Source organism: Antechinus flavipes, chromosome 6 (assembly GCF_016432865.1).
Source record: "Antechinus flavipes isolate AdamAnt ecotype Samford, QLD, Australia chromosome 6, AdamAnt_v2, whole genome shotgun sequence".
Lineage (NCBI taxonomy): Eukaryota > Metazoa > Chordata > Mammalia > Dasyuromorphia > Dasyuridae > Antechinus > Antechinus flavipes.
The window spans coordinates 50363730-50386566 of NC_067403.1; positions in this window are offsets into that span (position 1 = coordinate 50363730).

Consider the following 22837-nt stretch of genomic DNA (forward strand, 5'->3'; position numbering starts at 1 on the left):
ATCACCTCCTCAAAGATACCTAAATAAAAACTCCAAGGAATATTGTAGTCAAATTACAGAATTAATGGGTCAAGGAGAAAATACTAAAAGTAGCTAGTAAGAAATAATTCAAATATCAATGAGTCACAGTCAGGATTACATAGGATTTAGTTTCTATATTAGAGGATCAGAGTCCTTGAAACATGATATTCCAGAAGGCAACCAAGTTGGACTACAACCAAAAATCAACTAATCGGTAAAACTGAGCAGTTTTTCAAAGAAAAGATGAGCATTCAATGATCTAGGAGACTTTCAATCTTTTCTGATGAAAAGAAAATTTTGTCGTTTAATACAAGAGAAAATCAAAAAGACAAACAGGAAAGGGAAAAAAATTCCTCAATGAAAATTTTATATCCCTCCCTTAATGGGAAGGTGATATAACTAACTCTTAAGAAATGTATCTCTGTTAAGGCATTTACAAGGAATATCTTATATAGAAGGTGTGAATGTAATTTGAGTTTAATGTGATATTAAAAATTAATGGATTTTTTAAAAAGAAGGATTGCACTATAAGAGGAAAAGAGGGAGCATAATAAGAAATTATATCATGTGAAGAGGTATAAAAGACCTATTACCATAGAAGGAAAAAAAAGGAACCTCACTCTCACTGGATTTGAATCAAAGGGTGAATAACATATACATTCAACTGAGTAAAGAAATCTATATTACTCCATAGGGAAATAGGTGAGGAAGGGGAAAAAAAGAGAGGGATGCCTAATAGAAGGGTGGGTAGATTAAGGGAAGTAGTCAAAAGTGAAACACATGAGAGGGGTAAAGGAGTAGGAAGAAGTATAAACAGAGAGAAAAGAGGATGTAGGGGAATGTAAAATTAGTTATCAAAACTATGAACATGAATGGGATAAATTCTCCCATAAAAGCAGATAGAAGAGTGGATTAAAAAATCATAATCTTCCACCATCCTGAAAGGTTTACAAGAAAAACATGTTAAGCAGAGAGACACAGAGTAATGATTAAAGACTTGAATTAAATGAATTAAAGACTTGAACAGAATATATTATAGTTCAATTGAAGAAAAAAAAAGTAAGGATAGCACTCCTGATCGCAGACAAAGAAAAAGCAACAGTAAATCTAATAAAAACAGATGAGGAAGGAACACATTTCCTAAAATGTACCATAGACAATGAAAAATGATCAACACTAAATATATATTTACCAAGTGTTATAGAATTCAGATTCTTAAAGGAGAAGCTAAGTTAGTGACAGGAAGAAACAGACAACAAAATTCTCCTAGTGGAAGATCTTAATCACTCCCTTTAAGAATTAGATAAATCTAACCACAAAATAAGAAAGAAATTAAGGAGGCAAATAGGATTTTAGAAAAGTTAAATATAAAACATGTCTGGGGAAAGCCAAATGGTGATAGAAAAGAACATACCTAAATTGGAAAGAGTCAAAAGAAGAAAAAAAAAAGATAGGCTAATTTCCCTAATGAATATTGCTGCAGAAATTTTGGATAAAACATAAGCAAAGAGATTACATTAATGAGGACATATTTTTATGGAAGGGGATTTCTTTGACAAAGAGACCTGAGTTTCAATTGATAAATGACGGACAAAAGCAGCTACACCCAAAGAAAGAACACTGGGAAACGAATGTGAACTATCTGCATTTTTGTTTTTCTTCCCGGGGTTATTTATACCTTCTGAATCCAATTCTCCCTATGCAACAAGAGAACTGTTTGGTTCTGCAAACATATATTGTATCTAGGATATACTGCAACATATCCAACATATAAAGGACTGCTTGCCATCTAGGGGAGGGGGTGGAGGGAGGAAGGGAAAAAAAAATTGGAACAGAAACGAGTGTCAATATAAAGTAATTATTAAATAAAAAAAAGAGAGAGAGAGAGATTACATTAATTTATCACCAGGATAATACACCATGAACAGGTGGGATTTATGCCAGGAATGAAGTTATGATTCAATATTAGGAAAGCTTTTAATGTAATTGGTCATTTTAATTACAAAGGCAAGAGAAAATATATAATCATACAAATAGTTACAGGAAAAAAAAACTTTGACAAAATACAGCATACAATCCTATTAAAAACAATAAACAGGATAAATATAAATGTAGTTTTCTTTAAAATAATAAGCAGCATCTAGCTAAAATCATTTGCAAGCATTATATATAATAGGGATTAACTAGATAACTTCCCAGGAGGATCAGGAGTAAAACAAGAATGCTTGTTATCACCAGTATTATTCAATATTGTAGTAGAAATATTAGCTTTAGCAATGAGAGACAAAAAGGGACACTAATTTACTGTTAGTGGAACTGTGATCTAATCCAACAACTCTGAAGAGCTATTTGGATTTGTGACCAAAAGACTACAAAAATATGCATATCCTTTGAACCAGTAAAAGCACTATTATTTATCCCAAAGAAATGATTAAAAGAAAAAAGGATCTTCCTGTACAAAAAATTTATAGTAGCTCTTTTTGTAGTAGCAAAGAACTCAAAAATTGAGGGAAAATCTATCAATAAGGGAATGGCTAAACAAATTATGATACAGGAATACAGCAGAATACTATTGTGCTATAAGCATATTAAGTATGTAAATTTCAGAAAAATCTAGCAAGATTTATATGAATAAATGTTGAGTAAAGCAAACATAAGTAGAAGAGTACTGTACACAGTTATAGTAACACTGTCCATGATCATCTATGATTGACTTAGCTCTTCTCAGGAATGCAATAATCCAAGATTCATCGTTCCAAAAGACTAATAATTTCAAAAGATTTATAGCAGAAAATGCAAACAACATCCAGAAAAAGAACTATGAAGGAAGATTGAAGAATATTATCCTCCTCCCTTTTGGGGTGCTTTTCCTTTTTGTTCTGTTTCTTTTTTTCACAATATGACTAATGTGGATATATATTTCCATGATTACATATTTATAACCTTTATCATACTGTTTACTATCTTGGGAAAAGGGGAGAGAAAGAATTAAAAAATTGGACCTCAAAATTTTATAAAAATGAATAGTTTATATATGTATGTGAAAATTATTAGCTTTTCAAAAACATAAGAATCACTAGAAATTTATTGAAATGCTGTTATATTTATCTAAAACAAAGAACCGCAAACATTACCTATAATAAGGATAAACTTGAAGCTCTCTCAATAAGATCAGGAATGAAAACTAGTGTATACATTATTACCTCTAATATTTAATATTGAAACTATAAACACTTGCTTATAGTAAGCAGACTAAAATGAGACTAAAAGAGACTAAAATGATTCTTAAAGATCAAAAGGATAAAATTAGATAATAAAGAAAAAAAAAACTATCACTCTTTTAAGATAACATGATGATATACTTAGGGAACCTTGGAGAATAAACTTTATAAAAAACTAAAAAAGCAACAGCTTCAGCAAAGTTGAAGATTATAAAATAAAAGTACATAAATCATCAGCATTTCTATATACTTCCAACAAAATGCAGTAGATAAAGAGAAAATGAAAAATTCCTTTTAAACAGTGATATACAATATAAAATACATGGGCTTCTACCTGCCAATATAAGTTCAAAGATTATATGAACAAAATCACAAAAAAATCCACAAAAATAAAAAACCTCTAAACAAATGGAGAAATATTAATTGCTCACAGATAGGTCAAGTCACAAAAAATGATGTTTCTATTTAAATAATTTACTTATTAATTGCAATACCAATGAAACTGCAAAAATATTTGTTTTAAAGAGCTGGAAAAATGTAACAAATTCATCTGGAATAACAAAAGATCAAGAATATTAAGGAAATAAATAAAAGAATGTGAGGGAAGATGGCCTAGCAGTTTTAGATTTTAAACTATATAAGAAAAAACTAATCATTAAAACAACTTCGCACTAAGAAATAAAATGGTGGTTAGTAGAATATACTATTGGGTATACAATACATAGTAATAAATAACTATAGCAATCAAATGTTTGATAAAGCCATCTTTTGAGGAATGACTGAACAAATTGTGATTTATGATTTGTTAGGACAATTTTGTGCTATAATAATTTTTTATTTTCTGTGTGCAGATCTAAAACCAATCTGTTTATTCTCCAAGTATTTCTTTTTTTTCCCTCTCTCTCTCCCTCCCTCCCTACTTCCCTCTTTCCTTCCCTCTCTTCCTCCCTCCCTTCCTTCCTTCCTTCATTTATTTTTTCTTTCGCAGGGAACAAGGTACCATTAAGTGACTTGTTCAAGATCAAACAGATAGTAAGTATTTTGTGTTTGACTCTGTATTTGAACTCAGGGTTTTCTCACTTCAGGGTTCCACCCACTGCCTCATCTATCTGCCTCTCTCTGAGGATTTTTTGCAATAATTTACAACTTCCCTGGAAGTTATCTGTTTTTATTATGAACTATTAGGCTTTGGACTAAAGAATAAAGCCACAGAGAGCTATGTCCAATGAATATTATTATAAAATAAACTATTTCTCCACAAAGGAGAAAAATATCTTTCTACCATGTTCAAACAATTTCATTCCAAAACGGAGCTGAGTCATCACTATCTTTCATTCCCAGTACTTAGCTATTTCAAAGCTTCTTAATCATGTCTATTTTGCTTGGTTAGCCAATCCTTTTGTTTTGTTTTGTTTTTTCTGGTTTAACTATAGCACTATTCTTACCTTGGAAAGGAATTAAGCGGTGTCATGCCTGGAATTCTATTTTTCCTCATTCATACCTTCTGCTTTAACCTGCCTATTATGTAGGATATTGTTCCCAATAATTACATATGTATGTGTTTATGGAAATATGTATATCTGTATGTGTGTAAGTGCATATATATATATATATATATATATATATATTATATATATATATATGTAAACTATGGATACATACATACATACACATATGGGGGTGGGTGGGTAGATAATTATAGTTATCTTTGTAGTTTTACAGTGTACAGAAGATAGATGAATACTTTGTAATTGTTCCTTTTCTGTGATTAGGTGCTGACTTTTAATAGGAACTATTAAAGTATGATTGACTTAATCTTACAACAAATAATGGCTTCTTAGTGATATAATGATTGGCTTATACTCAGTATGGTAAATGTATTTAATTGTAATAGAGTATTTAAGAAGGTCAGAGTTAGATCTAGAGAGGGATTGAGAGGGCTCAGAGACAGACTCAGAGGGGGACTGGAACAGACTGGGTCGAAGACAGAGTCTGGATCACAAACTCTTGGACTAAGACAGACTTTAAGATAGAGACCATCATGGCGGTCCTCCTGCCTCCCCCACAGAAACCAAGACACATTCTGGAGGACCTCAAGAAAGCTAGCCTGGACCCCAGGCAAGGAAATTAGACTGTGAAGGAGATAATAAAGAATTTGGACTTTATCCCTGGCTATTCTCATGGTGATTACTCTGCTGAAAGAAGGCTGGTCCAGAGACATCCAGAAAACCAACCAGAACACTACATATCTGCACTTAAATTCTACTTCTCTTTCTCTGGATATGAATAGCATTTTACATCATTAGCCTTTTGGATTTGTCTTAGAAAAGAAGTTTTTTGCTGAGAAGAGCTGTCTGTCACAGTTGATCATCAAACAATATTGTAGGTGTGTACAATGTTCGATTAGTTCTTCTCACTTCACTTAGCATCAGTTGATGTACATATTATCAGTTAATCATTTCTTATAGAACAATAGCATTCCATGACATTCATATACCACAATTTGTTGAGTCATTTTCCAATTGATGGGTATCCTCTCAATTTCCAATTCTTTTTCAGCAAAAAAAAAACTGCAATGTTTTTGTACATGTGTGACCTTTTTCCTATTTTTTTATGATTTCTTTGGGAAACTAGTAGAGAAATTGCTGTATTGAAGGGTATACAAAGTTTTATAGCCCTTTGCATATAGTTACAAATTTTTCTCCAGGATCAATTTACAACCCCACCACAACTCTCCTCCACCAAAACTACAATTCACAACAATGCCACATAGTGGTCCAATTTTTCCAGGTTATTTCCAGCATTTATTATTTTTCTTTTAAGTGCTATTACTCAATCTGAAACTTGTAAGGTGGTAACTCAGAATTTTTTGGTTTTGGTTTTGGTTTGTTTGTTTTGCAAGGCAATTGGGGTTAAATGGCTTGCCCAGGATCACATATCTAGTAAATATAAACTGTTTGAGGCTGGATTTGAACTCAAATCCTCCTAACTCCAGGAATATATATTCATTCTATCCATTGTGTCATCTAGCTGCCCCTCTCAGAACTGTTTTAATTTTAATTTCTCTAGGAAATAGTGATTTAGGGCTTTTTAAAAATATGATTATATATAGCTTTAATTTCTTCATCTAAAAACTGCCCATTCAGATCTTTTGAGCATTTTTCAGTGGACAATGAATGACTTAAAAAATTAATTCATTTCTCTATATATTTAAGAAATGAGGCCTTTATTAGAAATACTGATTGTAAAAATTGTTTCCCATTTCTTTGCTTCCCTTCTAATATTCCTTGGTTTGTATGTGCAAGAACTTTTTTTTTTAATATAATGTGATACTGATCTAAAATTATATTATAAAGCAGCAGTCACTAAAACCATTTGGTATTGGCTAAGAAATAGATTAGTGGATCAGTGGAAAAGGTTCACAAGACAGAATAGTCAACTATAGCAATCTAGTGTTTGACAAACCCAAAGCCCCTAACTTCTGGGAAAAGAATTCATTATTTGATAAAAACTGCTGGGATAATTGGAAATTAGTATGGCAGAAATTAGGCATGGACCCACACTTAACACCATATACCAAGATAAGATCAAAATGGATCCATGACCTAAGCATAAAGAACGAGATTATAAATAAATTAGAGGAACATAGAATAGTTTATCTCTCAGACTTGTGGAGGAGAAAGAAATTTGTGACCAAAGATGAACTAGAGACCATTACTGATCACAAAATAGAAAATTTTGATTACATCAAATTAAAAAGCCTTTGTACAAACAAACTAATGCAAACAAGATTAGAAGGGAAGCAACAAACTGGGAAAACATTTTCACAGTTAAAGGTTCTGATAAAGGCCTCATTTCTAAAATATATAGAGAACTGACTCAAATTTATAAGAAATCAAGCCATTCTCCAATTGATAAATGGTCAAAGGATATGAACAGACAATTTTCAGAGGATGAAATTGAAACTATTACCACTCATATGAAAGAGTGTTCCAAATCATTATTGATCAGAGAAATGCAAATTAAGACAACTCTGAGATACCACTACACACCTGTCAGATTGGCTAAGATGACAGGAAAAAATAATGATGAATGTTGGAGGGGATGCGGGAAAACTGGGACACTAATGCATTGTTGGTGGAGTTGTGAACGAATCCAACCATTCTGGAGAGCAATCTGGAATTATGCCCAAAAAATTATCAAATTGTGCATACCCTTTGATCCAGCAGTGTTTCTATTGGGCTTATATCCCAAAGAAATACTAAAGAAGGGAAAGGGACCTGTATGTGCCAAAATGTTTGTAGCAGCCCTGTTTGTAGTGGCTAGAAACTGGAAAATGAATGGATGCCCATCAATTGGAGAATGGCTGGGTAAATTGTGGTATATGAATGTTATGGAATATTATTGTTCTGTAAGAAATGACCAGCAGGATGAATACAGAGAGGACTGGCGAGACTTACATGAACTGATGCTAAGTGAAATGAGCAGAACCAGGAGATCATTATACACTTCGACAACGATATTGTATGAGGACATATTTTGATGGAAGTGGATTTCTTTGACAAAGAGACCTAACTGAGTTTCAATTGATAAATGACGGACAAAAGCAGCTACACCCAAAGAAAGAACACTGGGAAACGAATGTGAACTATCTGCATTTTTGTTTTTCTTCCCAGGTTATTTATACCTTCTGAATCCAATTCTCCCTATGCAACAAGAGAACTGTTTGGTTCTGCAAACATATATTGTATCTAGGATATACTGCAACATATCCAACATATAAAGGACTGCTTGCCATCTAGGGGAGGGGGTGGAGGGAGGGAGGGGAAAAAAATCGGAAAAGAAACGAATGCAAGGGATAATGTTGTCAATATAAAGTAATCATTAAATAAAAATTAAAAAAAAAGAAATTGATATTCAGGCAAAATATATATATATATATAATGTAATAAAACATATATTTTGCATTTCATAATTTTCTCTATCTCCTGTTTAGTCATAAATTATTTTCTCCATAGATCTGAAAAGCAAACTATTTCTCGATTCCATAATTTGCTTATGGTATCATTTTTATATGTAAATCATGTACTTATTTGAAACTTATCTTGGTATACAATGTGAAATGTTTGTCAATACCCAGTTTCTGCCATACTATTTTTCAATTTTCCCAGAAGCTTTTGTAAAACACCAAATTCTTATCTCAAAAACAGAAGTCTTTTTGTTTATCATACAGTAGATTCTTAATCATTGACTACTGTATCTTTTATAGTAACCCATTCACCATAGATTCACCATTCTATTTTTTAGCCTGTATCAAATAGTTTTGATGACTGCTGCTTTATAATAATAGCTCTAGATCTGGTGCACTTACACCACCTTCCTTTACATGTTGCTTTTTTTGTTTGTTTGTTTGTTTTTGTTTTTGCTTTTTTTATTCCAGGTGAATTTTGTTATTATTTTTTCCTAACTCTATAACATTATTCTTTGGTAGTTTGATTTGTATGATATTGAATAAGTAAATTAATTTAGGTAGAATTGTCATTTTTATTATATGCAGTCTGCCTAACCATAAACAATCAATATTTTTCTAATTATTTTAAGTATGACTTTATTTATTTCAAAAGTATTTTATAATTTCTGGGTTTTCCTTGGCAGGCAAACTCCCAAATATTTTATATTATTTACACTTATTTTAAGTGGAATTTTTCTTTTGATCTCTTGCTCCTGGGCTTTGTTAGTAACATATAGAAATTGATGATTTACATGGATTTATTTTAGATGCGTTAACTTTGCTAAAATTGTTAATTATTTGAAATAATATAGTATTTGGTTCTGTAGGATTATTTAAGTATGGCATCATATCATATGCAAAGAGTAATAATTTTATTTCCTTATTGCCTATTCTAATTATTTTTTTCTTTTATTGCGAGAGCTAACATTTGAGCTTAATCATAAAAAAAATCAGGCTTTTCAAGAGACCAAAGTGAGACTCATAGCAACCCAGTATGGGCAATAGTCTATGTAAAAACACAGAAATTAAAGATGGAATGGTAAATATGGAGATCTGTAAGTGTATCAGTTTAATTGATACATAAATTGTTGGAATCCTTACTAACTGCTAACTAATTAGAGTTGATCTAATCTTACAAGAAGATGTTTTGGGCAGAACCTGAAACAAGGTACTAAGTAGAACTAATTAATACAAGGCTTGTGTTCACACCTTTACTCATTGGAGTTCAATGAGTTCATACCTCCCTTGAAGCTCTTTGGGCCAGAGAGCACTATGGGAGAAAACCCATAATCCCTCTCTCTGGAAGGAGCATAAATAGGCCAATGGACCAGTCGAAGGAGTTCTTCAGAGTGAAGAAGCTACAAGTCGAGATTTCAGCGGAGTTACGCCAGAAGCCCTCTCTCCGAGGCAAGGCAGAATATTTTCCATTTGGCTGGCTGGTGGCAGAAGAAGTTCTTCAGAGTGAAGAAGCTACAAGTCGAGATTTCAGAGATTCATTCCATCTCTGTGCTGGTTGGAGGCAGAAGAAAGCAGAGGCAGAGGCTGAAGGACCAGACCTTTGGATTTGGCGACATTCGGAGAGAGCTCTTGGAACCAAGCAGATAGATAGGCCTCTAAGCTAACCAGGCTATATTGGAGATAATAAAAGATCTGAACTTTTATCATCTGGCTGCGTTTTGGGAAGAAGATCACCACAATAAATAAGTAATTTAAATATATATGTATATAAAGGCACATAAACATCTTTTTCAATCTTCAAAAATCAGGCTTCTACTCTCATATCTTATATCAACCCAATTCAGAATTATGAAAAATAAAACCTATTACAAACACTCATTTTCAATTCACTATGTTTCAGTCAGAATTCTTAGTGCATCTCTAATCTATCAGGAGAAAGGTACCATGTTTAATAATTAGTGTTATGGAATTGTGCTTGTTCATTATTCAGATGAGTTCCTAACACATGAAGCACTAAGTAATCTTCCTAGAAAGGCAGTCTAAAGCAAGATTTTTGAAGAGCTTTACATAGTAGATTTTTATTATTATTATTATTATTATTCTGAAGTCAATGAGGTGTCACTGAGGTTTCTTGGGCAAGGGAGTGACAGTAAAATCTATGATTAAAAAAAAAAAATTTGGCAGTTGTGTGAAAGATGCAAAGAGCAAAGGAGAGCCTGGATATAAAGGAACTAATTAGGAAACTGTTAAAGCCCAATTGCTGTGGGCCTGGGTTAGGGGGCTACATGAATCAAGAGAAAGGGACACATATAAGATGTTTTAGGCAGGTTTGTACTGGAAAAAGATATCTGGTTTTGAAATCAAAGGACCAATCTTTTTTTTTTTTTTACATTAGGGAAGTTTCAAACAAATCAATTAACCTCACTGATTCAATTTCCTCATCTGTAAACAAATGAATAAGAAAGTTGGAGTACAAGGTCCTTTATAGCTCTGATTCTATGTGTAGGAGGCTGAATCAACAATTCTTTGATTTAATATGGGGGCTTGGATTGAGGGAAAGGACGTGAGTCATGATTCCTACATCATGAGCATGCATGTCTAGAAGAACTTTATTGCTCTTGATAATCATCAGGAAGTTGAGGCGCTAAATTTGGGGGAAGATATTTAATTATTTCTGAGCTCCTGGCATTCCCAAATAACCAAATGTTTAGAGATAGTAAGGCTTTCCCCCATCTCTTCATTTTTTTCTGATTCTTTCTTTAATCTTTGCCTAAAAGAGCTGTGATTCAAAATTATCTGTGATGGAGAGACTTTTCAGGGGAATCTAGTTTCTCTCAAACACATAATTGAAATAACCTAATTAAATGTCTGAGTGTTTTACTATAACAATGGTAGGTACTATATAAATACAAAGAATGCTATGACAATGCAGAACATCACTGGATTTGCATCTGAATAGTCATCAGAATGTATATATATATATTTTAATTTTTTTTAATTTAGACCATCATGAATTATTTCAGTTCTTTGTAAAAGAGAGAAAATAATTATGGAAAAAGTGTAGAAAATTGTTGTGAATTCATAAAAAAAAATAATGACCTATAACACTCTTTTTTTGAGTTAAAATTTGCTTGAATGAATGGGACATACTTCTAGAGGAGGATGATACTTTTTGTTAAATCTCTTTATTTTCATAACATATGTATAATACTTTCAATATTCATCCTTGCAAAACCTTGTGTTCCAAATTTTTTCTCCCTCTCCTTCCTCTGATTCCCTTCCCTAGTAATCTTGTTAAACATGTGTGGATATTCCAGGCATATTTCCACAATTATCAAGCACAAGAAAAATCTAATCAAAAAGAGAAGAAAAAAAAAAGATGAGAAATAAAACAAAATGCAAGCAAAGAATAAAACTTGAAATTGTTATGTTGTAATCTACATTCAGTCCCCACAATCCTGTCTCTGAGTGCATATGGCTCTCCATCACAAGACTATTGGAACTGGCCTGAATCACCTTATTGCTGAAAAGAGTCACATCCATCAGAATTGATCATCAAATAATCTTTTTGTGTGTACAATGTTCTCTTGGTTCTACTTATTTCACTTAGCTTCAGTTCATATAAGTTTCTCCAGGTCTTTATCAAATCATCCCACTGATTGTTTCCTATAAAACAATAATATCCAATAACATCCATATACCATAACTTATTCAGCCATTGTCCAACTGATGGGCATCCACTCAGTTTCCAGTTTCTAGGCACTACAAAAAGGATTGCCACAAACATTTTTACACATGTGAGTTCTTTCTCCATTTTTATGATCTCTTTGGGATACAGGCCCAGTAGAGACACTGCTGGATCAAAGGGTATACACAGTTTGATAATCCTTTAGGTGTAGTTCCATACTGCTCTCCAGAATGGTTGAATAGTTCACAATCCAGCAACAATGTATTAGTATCTTAATTTTCTTAAATTCCTTCCAATATGCATAATTATTTTTTCCTGTCATCTTAGTCAATCTGAGAGGTGTCTAGTGGTATTGAGAAGGATAATCTTTAAAGTTGCACATGCCTTGAGGTAAAATAGTAGGTTAGTCATTTGAACATAGGAAGATAAGAGTTTATATTGATAATGAAAAACCAATATTTTGAGTGCATGACATATTTGGTAAGTGTAGGTTGAGTAATAACTGAGTTTACTCACAAAATAATATTTTATGGGGTACATAGACTGAGGCTGTTTCTACACATTAAAAAATGAATGGAAATGGGGCAGTTAGTGTAATTGATAAAGCACCAGCCCTGAAATCAGGAGGACCTGAGTTCTAATCTGGCCTCAGACACTTAATACTTCTTAGCTGTGTGACCCTAGATAAGTCACTTATCCCCAATTGCCTCAGCAAAAAAAAAAAAAAAAAAAAAGGAAGAATCAAACCAATTATCCACATAAATTTGCAGGAAAATCCCTCTTCCAAAAATATTTTTCTTTTCAATTATTTAGATTTTCCCCTTAGGCTGACTCATCCATCTTAATTATCCATTTGATTCGGAATAAGTAGATATAGGTTAAATTTAATGTTAGCAATCTTTAGGTAGGGTATAAACAATGGCATTAAGAAGTGTCCCCAGTGCCCTATACCTCTTCTCTGCCATTCAAGAGAGTATTTGTGCCAATAATCTGCTGAGATGATCAGGAGTTAGTAAATGCATGCAGAGAGAGGACTGTGGGGGTTAAGTGTGGATCAAACAGCTTTTTTTTTTAACCACTTTTTTTGTTGTTTGCTTGCATTTTGTTTTCTATCTCATTTTTTTTTCCTTTTTGATCTGATTTTTCTTATGCAGTATGATAATTGTAGAAATCTGTTTAAAATAATTGCATGTGTTTAACTCATATTACTTTCTGTCTAGGTGAGTAAGTGAGAGGAAGAATGGGAAAAAATAATTTGGAACACAAAGTCTTCCAAGGGTGAATGTTGAAAACTATTTCTACATATGTTCTGAAAATAAAAAGGCTTAATAAAATAAAAAAAAATAAAAAAAATCTTCTGGGAAGCAAGATATAAGAATAAGCATTAAAAGTCTTTTGGGAAGCAAATATAAGAATAAGCATTAAACTGCCATAATTTCCCCATATTTACCTCTAAACAATTATAAAATAGCACTCTAAACCAAATTCTGGAATAGCAGTACCAACAAAATGATAGAGTGAAACAATCTTGGAGCAACTGTGGAGAATGCCAAATCCTAGCCTTAAATCTGAAGATCTGGGGCATAGGTAAGAAAGAACAATGTAGAAATTGGGGTCAGGCAAGGAGGAACAAAAAATAGCAGAATAATATTGTCAATAAGAGAACAGAATATAAGTGGGGAAATGGGATGCATAATATTGTTAAATGATGAATAAAAGTTGATGAGGATAAGAATTAGAAAAATGCCATGGAATTTATCAATAAAAAAATCATTTTGAAAGCTTTGAAAGAACTGTTTCAGGAGAGTGAAGGAACCAGGAGCTATAATACAAGATGTTAAAGGGTGAATGCATGGCAAAGAAACTGATTTACATTTTTTTTTCTGGAAATTATTACTAAAAAGAAAGAGAAATATGGAGATATGCACGGTTATTTATTAAAGGGCTAGTAAAATCAAAGAAAATGAAATGGCCAAGATTGGGCCTATAGAATTTATTAGTAATTCTATTTATAATTAATTTTGTCCTATAACTTCCTTAGTCAAGTTTCTTGGTTTATGATCTTAGTTCAAAAGTCAGCTGATATGTAATGTGTTAAGTTTAGCAGTTCTGTTGTCTAGTCACTATTCTATTTTTTTCTGAAGAAATTTAGCTAAGCCTAGTGTATGAAACATGTCATCAAGATATCTTTCTAGTTCATTTGTTTTCTTTCCATAAAGTCTGGTTCATTATCTCTAGACCTTGCATCTGATTTCAAACAATGAACACTTCTTAGTCACAGCTGGGAAGTAAGGAGTCATTGGCAGCCATTCATTAATTTCTAACCAATCATATAGCTTCCCTTAGCTCTGTAATCAATTGTATTGTCCTTAATCCCTACCTAGACTTTGTTCTTTGCTTATGTATACTTTGCTTTGTTTTCCTATACTCTTTGCATTTTGAGTCTTTGCTATCAACCCACATAATAAAATAGTATCTTATTTGAAGAAATATACTTCAGTTTATATTTTTGTTTAAATTAATTTATGAATTTTTTTACTTTTTAAAGATAAGGTGGAAACACTATGTTTATAGGAGTGGAGAAAGAGCCAGTATAAAGGGAAGAGCAAAAATGAAATGGAGAAGGGAAAGGATGGGATCAATGACATAAATGAAGTGTTTCACTTTTGTAGGGGATAGGGCAACTTTATCTCTTAGAGGTTGGAAAGACTGTTCAGTCATAAGGTAGTGTGGAGGAAAGAAAATGAATGAGTTTAAAATGGATAGCCTCAAGATTCTAAGTAGAAAAATAGTCTCTCTGCTGAGAGAATTGAGAGGATTGCAAAGCATTAGGAATTTGTAGAATGAAGAGAAATTTTCAAACAAACTTGGATATTATTATGTAGTCAAGTGGGGATGAATAAAAGCATTACAAAGTAGTAGTAAAGTATCTGTTGCTTGAAGTAATTGTTGGAAGGAAAGAAGTATAAAAATGAGAGGTACTATTTGTCATTGGAATCTCCTTCAGGCTCTACCATAGTAGGATTTAATAATATTATATGAAATTTACATTAAGTAAATCAATTAACAAATATGTAAGAAGTAAAAGATTAATTAAATTTAAATTCTTTCTTCATATTATATAAAGACATTATGGACACTCTAAATAGAGAATTTAGAACAATGAAGGTCTTGAAGTTAAAATTCTATTTATTTCTTGGTTAATGCTATAAAACTTCAGAAAAGTTATTTTCTATTTCTTAACTTACAAAATGGGGATTATTATATAGGATTTAGAGTCACCACATCAAGGTTCTTGTGATACTCAAAGAAAACAATGTGTACAAAGGATTTTACAAGCTTTAAATTGTTAGGTAAATCTCAGTTATCAGATTTATATTATTTTAATAATATAAACATATAGGACAAAGAATAAGGACTTCATTGATCTATTGTTTCATTGATATAGTCAACTTCCAGATTAAGAAACAAATTTAACATCAGAAATTCTCATTATGAGGGATCATGTATTTTAATGTAATAATAACAATAATTTAATATAATTTTCTTCCTTTATAATCATATATAGATATAGGTACATACACACATATATACACTCATAATATATAATGTATGTAATATATTAAATGTATGCCATATAATATACATACATCTATCACCTATCTATCTATACATTTAAAACATCATACAGAGAAAGGATCTATTAGCTTCATTAGACTGCCAAAGTAGTCTCAAATTAAAAAAGAAAACAAATAAAAAATCCCAGATTATAGTTCCTTACTCTAAATATAAACATTATAATATTTTCCCCTAAAATGCAGCCCCAAAAAGAAATTGTATATTAGATGGCCATGTGGATAATTGAATTATTTATTTATTTTTGAGTTTGTTTTTAATTAAAGATTTTTATTTTCCAAATATATACATGGATAATTTTCAGCATTCATCCTTATAAAATCTTGTGTTCTGAATTTTTCCCTCCCTTCCCCTATCCCCTCCTCTAGATGGTAAGTAATCCAATATATTTTAAACATGTGCAATTTTTCTATACATCTTTCTACAAATAACATGCTGCAGCTTGAAAAATCAGATCAAGAAGGAAAAAATGAGAAAGACAACAAAATTCAAGGAAACAACAACAGAGTGAAAATAGTATGCTGTGATTCCCCACTCAGTCCCCTCATTCCTCTCTCTAGGTGTAGATGGCTGTCTTCATCACAAGACCACTGTGACTAATATAAATCATCTGATTGTTGAAGAGAGCCATTTCCATCAGAATGGATCATGGTATAATATTACTGGTGCTCTGAATAATGATCTCGTGGTTCTATTCATTTCACTTAGCATCAATTCATGTAAATCTCACCAGGACTCTCTGAAATCATCCTGCTGATCATTTCTTATAGAACAATAATAGTCCATAACATTCATATACCATAATTAATTCAGTTATTCTCCAACTGATGAGCATCCATTCCATTTCATTGCCACTAAAAAACAGCTGCCACAAACAGTTTTGCACATGTGGGTCCCTTTCCTCTTTTATGATCTCTTTGGGAAACTAGCCCAATAGAATCACTGCTGGATCAAAGGGACACACAATTTGATAGTCCTTTGGGCATAAACCAAACCGCACTCTCATCTGGATAATTTAATAAAAGTTAATCCAATTGACTCAAAAACATAAAATATGATTTTGGGTCATTGATTATTTTAATATGCATCCATGTAGGTCGGGAAGACATTTTTCAGTTTCTATAAAATTAAAATCATTTGTACTAATAAATAAATGAATGTTAAGACTTTTATAAGTTTTAATTCAAAGGGGAGGGAAAGTAACTTCTTAGATTTTTAAATTAAATATCAAAAAATATTTTATCAAAAATAAATTTCAGGAGTTTTTATAATTCAAATTATGTAATTCCATCAGAATAAATCCATCATTAATAAAATTTATTTATGGGGATTTTAAAAAATAAAACTAGGTTTATTTAAATGTTCTATTTTTACATAAAAATAACTTTTTACAACAAAGAAAAAAGAGTTACGCAAAATAAATTTGTGTTGTTTTTTATCCATCTAAGAAAACAAGGAGTAATGCTTATTTTTCATATTTAAAACATTCAGTCATTTTGCTTATATCCAATCCTTGCCTTTCTAAAGAGAGTTATAATTTATCCATCTGTGAAAAGAGAGCCTGGAAATGTCAATTTCTGAAGGATTGATGGATGTATAATCTGTCTGGCTAGGGCTATGAAACTATAACAGCCATACCATATTTTAGTTGCAGAATCCTCTTCCAACCCTAAACGATCTTGCCTAGCTTCTATAGCTATAGTATTAAATATACTCTGGAAACTAATAAACTGAAATAGCAAATACCGAAGGATTACAGCATTTCAAACAATATCTTCTGAATGTAGCAATAACTACTAAGAAAAAATTCTCTCTTTTAATAATGAAAGTTATCTTTTTGTGTCCTTAGCCTTCTGGCTTTGGAATGTAATCAACATGAGGCAGATATGTGGCTTTGATTGGAGGGATCATTGTATCACAAAAGGCATAGGGAAAAAACATATTCTTTGCAATCACTTTAATATCAGCAAGCAAATCTTGGAATATTCCTAAAAAAAAAAAGGAGTCCTACCTTGTCTTTTGATTAGTGAAGGCTTATAACTATGTATCACGAGAGTTGGATCTAGGAAGAGGTGAAAATAGCTTTTTCTCAAGAACAGCCAAATTAAAAGAGAGGGAAGAATCTTAAAGAAATGATTTTTAAAGATTATGCAGCTTAAAAGTTGGTAATTTAATTTTTAACAATATTTCCATTCCTCAGGCAGTATGAAAAATAATTAAAAAGAATTAGTTAAATTAGGGAGCTACCAGCTGTTATATTTTACCACTAGCATTGAAATCTATTATACTACAATCCCTCCATAATTATATACCAAGAAAGGTCCTCTTTGGTGGCAGTATACCATTTGAGGTATACTTTGGTAAGCCATAGAGAAATTAGGATTGTCTCCAACAAGGGCAAATTTCTTGGAGTTTCACCAATAAAGGATATTGTCAGATGTTTCTCCCCAAGAATAAGATAATAAATAGGAAAATGGCTTTTAGAATTCTACATAATATTTAATATTGTCTAGTTCAACTCTCTCATTTAAAAAATGTGATCATTTTAATATAGAGAGGCTGTGACTTACTCAATGTCACAGAAATAGTATGTAGGAAAGCTTGAATATGAATCCGAGCTCAATAAGTTTAGATTCAGAGTTTCCCCCCACTATAACCAATATTTATTAAATATTAACTGTGCATAGAACATTCTGATTACTGGGGGAATATCGTTTTTTAATTCAGTCTAATAATATGAAAAGTGTTTCCAGGCAAGCTTACATGACCCTTATTCTCTAAATATTTATGGAGAAATTTATTTAGGGAATTATGTAAACTCATCAAAATGTTGGACAATGCTTAAATACTTAAACACTAATTAATGACATTAAATTTCAGAGTGGAGAGAAATAACTGTAAGATAACTCTGAGATGGCAATATCAAAGAAAGGCTCCTAAAACCAGTTATGTTAAAGCTTAGATATCAATGGCTTTATGACTTGACTGTGCACAAATTGCAGAAGACTTCATGGAAGAGCATCATGAGTAGAGAGCAGAAGTATGAATTAGCAAAGCAAGTTGAAAGTTTTTTAGTTTGAAAGTCTTGAATGAAAGTGAGAGGGGTTTTGACTATCTCACAGTAATAGGAAACTACAAAAACTTTTAATGTGGAAATAGCATGAAAAATGAAATGTCTTAAGAAGATTAAGTTCATGATAATATTAAAAGAGAATTGTAAAGGATATATTAGATTTGAAGAAATTGTTGCAATAATCCAATCATCTTTATTAGAAGTTACAAGTGTTGGTAGAATAGAAAGGATGAATATCACAAGTTATGTCATAAGAATCAAGGTCTTGAAAGATTTGTTTTGGTCTTATTAACAATTACAGATCCAGTCATTAGGCTAGTACCTTGCACATAATAGGTGCTTACTAAATACTTGTCAATTTGACCTTCAGATTATTTTGTTGAATATAATAGATACTTCTTTATAGTTCATGTATGTTAAATTAATGTTATATGACAGCAAGTCTCATTGATTCTACTACTAAATCTTTCACATTTGCTTACCTTTTATTCCCCAATTTGCTGACATTATTTAGAACACCATTGCCAGTTGCCTAGAATGCTTATTACAATAGAAGTCTTATTTGCTTTTCTGTTTTCAACATATTTTTGTTCCAATTTGATTCATATAAAGATGATAAAATCTTACTCACATAGTTTTCATCCTGTCACTTTCATTCAGAAACATTTAGGAGCTTTTCATTTTCTAGAAAATAAATCCAAACTCTCTAATTTGGCATTGAATGTTTATTATAATCTAATGCCAACTGTTTCCATTATTATTATTGTTATAATTACTACTACTTTGGGTAAACTTCTTGTCCTGCATATACTTTTGTGCATTCCTTTTCTTCACCCCACCCCCAACTCCAATGTCTGGATTATATCCTTCCTATCATCAATGTTCGTTATAGTCACTTCCCAACCTTCACTAGCTAAGTCAGGTGACTTTTGAATCAATAAGCCTTTACTGCTAATATCCCAAATATCAGTAACTCTCTTCTCTAATTCTCACAATGCTTTGTTCCTCTTATGTAATTATCACATTTTAATTTGTGTCCCTCACTTGCCACCTCTGTTAGATAAAAAGCTCTGTGAAAGTAAGAACTTTGTTTAATCATTTTAAAACCAAGGTCCTAACTTATAGGGTATCAAGATGGAACAGTTGACAAAAATGCCTGGAATCAAGAACTAAATGCAAATTGATCTCAGACACTTACTAATTGTGTGACACTGATTGAATCATTTGGCCCTGTGTGCCTCAGGTTTCTTTTCTATAAAATGAGCTGGAGAAGGAAATGGCAATCATTCCATTTTCTTTGCCAAGAAAACCCAACAATGTATGGCTGTAAAAATTGAAATAGTGCTACATAATCAAAGCTTTTGAATTGTGATGCTAGAGAAGACTTTTGAAGTCCCTTGTACAGCAAGGAGACCAAAACTTAAATTAATCCCAGCTATTCAATAGATAGTTAAATCCTGAAATTCAAACTTAGGATCACAAAATGAAAAGACAGGATTCACTGACAAAGACCTTGATTTTGGACCAGATTGAATGCAAAAGGACAAGGTTGTGGCAGAGAATGAGATGGACAGATAGTATCATAAAAGCAATGAATATAAATTTGTACAGACTTTAAAGGACAATGGAGGATTGAATGGCCCAGCATGTCATGGTTGGAAACAACTGAACAACAATAACAACAAGATTAATTTATAGAAGGTGTTTGAGTAAGTTACTGTGAAATACAAAAGAATGTCCAGAGAAAACAGACATGAATAATAAATTGCAAATTTGTGGCTAAATCCATTTTATTTCATTAATATATGAAGTTTTCCTTTATTGTTATAAAAATTTGCTTAATATAATTAAAATAATTCCACTGGGTTTCTAAAAAATAATGTGCAAATGATTCATTTCCTGAACACTAAGCCATTATATTGAGTGAGTACTTACTTTCTACAAGATATTTAGAATTTAATCTAATAAATTCTCATCATCATGTGATCATTTTAAAGATGAAATAAACACTTGATGCTCTTTTGATCAGAGATTATTAAAACTTTTTGTGTGTCAAGAATTCTTTTGATAGACTAGTGAAACTAATGAACCCTTTATAGGGATAATGCTTTTAAATAGATAAAATGATATAAGATAACAAAGAGCTTCACATTGGCCTGTTTTGCTGTCTGTTAACCAATACCATTTTTTTGTGATTACTACTTTATTGTGTGATTTAGAAACTCCTAAAATTTTCATTAAGAATTATAGCAATAATTGTCAATCATTATTACTTCTGTAAACAGGGATAGAGCTGGAGAAGGAAATGGCAATCATTCCATTTTCTTTGCCAAGAAAACCCAACAATGTATGGCTGTAAAAATTGAAATAGTGCTACATAATCAAAGCTTTTGAATTGTGATGCTAGAGAAGACTTTTGAAGTCCCTTGTACAGCAAGGAGACCAAAACTTAAATTAATCCCAGCTATTCAATAGATAGTTAAATCCTGAAATTCAAACTTAGGATCACAAAATGAAAAGACAGGATTCACTGACAAAGACCTTGATTTTGGACCAGATTGAATGCAAAAGGACAAGGTTGTGGCAGAGAATGAGATGGACAGATAGTATCATAAAAGCAATGAATATAAATTTGTACAGACTTTAAAGGACAATGGAGGATTGAATGGCCCAGCATGTCATGGTTGGAAACAACTGAACAACAATAACAACAAGATTAATTTATAGAAGGTGTTTGAGTAAGTTACTGTGAAATACAAAAGAATGTCCAGAGAAAACAGACATGAATAATAAATTGCAAATTTGTGGCTAAATCCATTTTATTTCATTAATATATGAAGTTTTCCTTTATTGTTATAAAAATTTGCTTAATATAATTAAATAATTCCACTGGGTTTCTAAAAAATAATGTGCAAATGATTCATTTCCTGAACACTAAGCCATTATATTGAGTGAGTACTTACTTTCTACAAGATATTTAGAATTTAATCTAATAAATTCTCATCATCATGTGATCATTTTAAAGATGAAATAAACACTTGATGCTCTTTTGATCAGAGATTATTAAAACTTTTTGTGTGTCAAGAATTCTTTTGATAGACTAGTGAAACTAATGAACCCTTTATAGGGATAATGCTTTTAAATAGATAAAATGATATAAGATAACAAAGAGCTTCACATTGGCCTGTTTTGCTGTCTGTTAACCAATACCATTTTTTTGTGATTACTACTTTATTGTGTGATTTAGAAACTCCTAAAATTTTCATTAAGAATTATAGCAATAATTGTCAATCATTATTACTTCTGTAAACAGGGATAGAGGTTGTGAAGGAAATATACTTTATTATAAAAAAAAAAGAGAGAGAGATGAAAACCAAAAGACTGAATTGAGAGATATGTCACAGAGTTATGCTCAAGAATCTGAGGATTATTCATTTTTATAGCAAGTTTGTATAGCATATTGATGTGAATAGAAAATCTTCATTATTGAAAGTGCTACTCCCTTCTCCATTTTTAAGTTCCTTAGAAAATGCCATACAAATAAATTGTAATATATATATATATATATATATATATATATATATTTGCAATATATAAACATACATATATAATATAAAATATAATTAAATAATTACTTTTTCTTTAAAAAAAAAAAACTTGCTATAAAGCAGAAGGTAGAGGTATAAAATAGGAGAGGTCCATAAGAATTTAATGTTATTTCTGATCTGTACAGATTGCAATGCATATAACTAAAATAGAGTTAATTAGTAAAAAAAAATAAATAAATTCTGGTTTGTGGGTGTAAAATGGTGATTGAAGTAAAAAAGTATGATTTATTCACAACAAAATAGATTTTCAAGGCAACTGTCATGTAATTTTCCATATAATACAGTATATTATTGACTATTTTGTTCCCCTTTAATGAAACTACTCAAATCTCAAAACTCCTCCAAGAGATGGAAGGTAGTATTGTTAAGATGTCAGAGTAGAGGAGACCTCTCCCAACATTCTTCTTCCAACAACTTTAAAATAACTTCTCAAATCTAATTCTGGAAGGAGCGAGCCAGCAAAAGGTCAAGATAAAACATTTTTCCAGCCTAAGAGATTGGAAAAAGAGATCTTTGATACAGAGGTGGAAGTGGGCTCAGAGACCACTTACCTATAAAAAAATAGCAGCAGTTTCAGAATCTTTCATCTAGAGATTGAAAGAGGTCTTGGCAACTGGTTAG